Raw genomic sequence first — 3885 nt, forward strand, 5'->3', positions numbered from 1 at the left:
ACAGCCCTGGGATTCTGAGCCCCAAGGGTGGTTTGGCTGAGAAAGCGAGGCAGGGTTTCTGCCTAAGGGGGTTTGCTGTGTGTAACCTCTAAATGTGCAAAGCTTTTTACTATCAGGCAGGCTTCATTAGAGGAAATTTATGGTGAAACTTGGCTGTGTCATAATTATGAAGTCTAGAAGCCCAGCTCCAAGGAGCATCGCTCCAGAGCTGCTGTGTCTGTGTGTTCTCGTTACAGCTGCCGGGTCCCCCAGCAGCACTTAGTGCCAGAGCTGAGCACGGTGTTGACAATACTGCAAATATCTTCCCCTGGAGCAGACCGAAGGCACGGTCTCCGTGTGTGCAGCCCCGGGTGAAATGTGATCTGGGCTCTCCTGAAGGAAAAGGGAGTTTGGAGGGGTTGGTGGGGGAGGATGGAGGTCCCGCTGGTGAAGGAGGATGGGGTGGGTGCATCCTTCCCGCTACCGCAGCAGGGTGGGAGAGAGGTTCTGAAATATAAAATAACTCCATAAATATAAAACCGTGATATGAAAAATCGCTTTGGTGAAAGTTTAATGCCCTGTTTAGATGTGACATCCACTGTGACGCTGCTGCTGCTGCTCCACTCACCTTATCACGCTCCTAAAATTTCATTTTAGGAAGGGGAAATGCTGAAGGCAGGCTGGGTTTTGGGGGTAGTGCTCGTTCTCTGTAGGAAGCCTGTGGTCCAGTTGTCCTCCTGGCAGAGCTTGGCCAGCAAATGGCCCCTTGGCTCTTCTGCCCTGTGGAGGAGAGCGTTTGGATTTCTACCTCCTGCCACCCTTCCCTCTGCCCGCAGGAAGAGGCAGGGAGAGGTTGGGTGCCCTGGCAGCAAAGATAGTGGCACTTCACTGTGCTCAGATCACTCTTCTAGCTCCCCTCTTCTGGGGGAGCTGCCAGGGGGGCTTATTTTTGGAGCAAACGTGAAAGAACAAAGATACTGTTGAGCTTCCTGCCTTCTCTAGCAGTAGGTAGCAGAGAGAGAAAAGCATCATCCCTCCTCTCAGAAACACCCTGGCTGTGAATCTCTACTGTAGTCAGGTCTAATTAAACTGGTATTTTAAGATTTTTGTTCCTGGTGTGTTTTAGGGGATAATTCCCCAGCACTTGCATCCTCTGCTCGCTGCCTTTGCAGGGGCAGTGGCCTTTCCCTTTGCACTGTTGCCTCGGGGGCTTTGTTCCCCTGTTCCTGGCGTGGTGGCAGGCAGAGGTTTCCCCCAAGCCCTCACCCTGCAGTGACAAATTTCTAATGAAAAGCAAAGGAGCGGCGAGCGAGCAGCACAGATAAGAGGCAGGAGGAGAGGAGAGGGGAGCGAGGCTTGAGGGATGAGACGGTTGGAGCAGAGCACGGGTTCAAAGTAATCGGATATGCTAACGTCGGGGTTTTGTGCAGGAATGTACATCTGGTTCTGAACTGTTCCCAGCTGATGTGCCCGCTCGTCCTCTCTGCTTGGCTCTAAACTTCAGGCAAGGAGAGGCTGACCCGGGGACAAGGAGTCCCACTGCTCGCTGATCCCACCAAGAAATGCAGGAGAGGTGGAGGTGTGCTCTTCGATTTGCAGAGGTGCTGCTGGGGCAGCTGGGTGTGCTGGTGCCCACCCTGAGGGGAGCGAGGTGGCATCATCATCTCCCTGGGTGTGTTTTGATGCCTTCATCTTCCTCAGCTTGGTGCTGGAGGACTTGGGCAATACGGACCTTTGTAGGGATGATTTCACAGAAGAATGATAGGAAAGAGAGAGGGGAATGACTTAGATTTCCCAAGTGGACTTCTTTCTCCCCAGAAAGCCCCTTTGTCCAGCTGCTTCATGAAGCTGCCAGCTCCATCCAACCTTCAGGCAAGGTGGGCATTGCAAGGGCTGTTTTTTCCAGAGCTTGCTTTGTGTACGACCACAGGGCAAAATATCTACAGCATCATAATGATAAAGGCAAATCACAACTGGTTTTGAAAAAAATGCTGTGGTGGTTAAAATCCACTGTAAATCACAGCTGCTCTACCCGAGGCCCAGGGTCTGCAAAGCATGCCTTGGAGAAGAGAGACACATCCAAGTCCCACTAACAGCTGTGGGACGTAGGCAGGTGTTTAAAGTTACATAAATGCTAAATGCAGGCCTGAATTTCTGATCTGGACCCTTTCCAAAACAAGAAAAGAGATTTTCATTGGCTTCAACAGGTTTTTTGGATCGGGGTCTCAAGCATTAAGCTGTCTGAGGACCAGTTCACCTCTCCTGGTCACCCAAGCTCTGTTGTCTATAGGACAAGGATAATGTAGACCAGACATGGCTCTGCCTCAAACTCTGGGCACAGTGTTTCAGGTTTGATCCTTGCTTGCTGGGGAGACTAGAAGTCCATGTAATTTGTCATGCTGGTCGTGTTGGGAAGCTCACGTGTGTCCTGCTGTAGGAAGAGACCAAAAAGCATCAGCGTTGCAATTGTGGATTCTATTTTTAATGACAGTGCAAAGCAACAAGAACTGGCATTTGAAGGAGTAAAAAAGCAGTGGCTATCATGATTCCAAAAATAACAGTTCTATTTTGGATCACTTACCCGAGGCCACCACTAATTGCAGACCGGAGCGGAACGTCTCCTGGGAATCCATGAGGAAGACAGATTTTTGTTCCTCTTTTTTGGAAGGTGAAATATTAATTGTGGCCACAGCAGTAGTAGCTTAAAACCTGGGCTAGGGGAAGTGAAAATATTGTCTCACGAACTGGAAAATCAAAGCATGTGCAATATTTTGTTCTCCTTGCCTTTTCCTCCCCTGTCTCCATTGGTGGCTTCCCACCAAGAGCAAGAAGAACCCAGTTCTTGTTGGGCTGTTCCAACAGCATCCAGACACTGATTGGAAGGGTCAGGCTTCCACTCACTTTTTGGGACTGCAACATCCACTTCAAGACAGGTATATTCAAAAGAACATCAAGGTTGGCTTCCAGTAGTATAGCATTGCTTGACAGCTGCTCCATCTCCAGAAGATGGAGAACTACTTCTGCTGAGGTGCCAGGGCTTGCTCCTGAGATGAACTGTTGGTTGACTCCAGCAGTGCAAGTGCAGACTGTGGTCTGGGAAGGATTTGTAGGGAGACTTGAACTCATCTCCCTGTCCACACCATGGAGAGAGGGACTGGTTTATCTGGATCCTCATGGTGGATCCTCTCCCTGTGGGTTGTAAAATTGGTCTGCAGAAGTTGATGGCTTCAGGTGGGTGCTGTGCTGACAGCTTTAATCTGCAAACCTCCAGAAACAATGTAAAACAGTCACTGGTCCCCTAAAGCAGTTTTAAGGCTTGTAACTCATCTGACCCACCTTCCACAGATCCCTCTGGAGGGATCTCAGGGTGAAAACTTCCTTCTGGGCACAGGTTTCCTTTGCAAACACTCTACTCCTATGTCCACCTCCTGTTGGACCCAACCACTGGCTGTGGTGGTGAGTTCAGTAGTCTGTGGTTCAACCACTCTTCCTACACATCTTGAAACCCATCGTTACTGTGAATTAACAAGGCTGGAAAGCCAACCAAGGAGAAGTCCAAAGTACTATTGCTTGTAGTCCTGTATTGCAGTATTTTTTGAGGAGTAACTAGGACCCTAGTAGTTGAGGGCTGTGGGGATGAGTTCAGTAGTCTGTGGTTCAACTACTCTTCCTACACATCTTGAAAACCCATTGTTACTTTGAATTAACAAGGCTGAAAAGCCAACCAAAGAGAAGTCCAAAGTACTATTGCTTGTAGTCCTGTATTGCAGTACTTTTTGAGGAGTAACTAGGACCCTAGTAGTTGAGAGTACCTCTAGAATTTAACCAGCCAAGGTACAGCACTTCACAGCTCAGATGTTGCCTAGAGGGGAAGCCAAAACCCTGAACTGGGACACAAATAACCTT

This window comes from Merops nubicus, unplaced genomic scaffold (assembly GCF_000691845.1).
Source record: "Merops nubicus isolate BGI_N331 unplaced genomic scaffold, ASM69184v1 scaffold64, whole genome shotgun sequence".
NCBI lineage: Eukaryota > Metazoa > Chordata > Aves > Coraciiformes > Meropidae > Merops > Merops nubicus.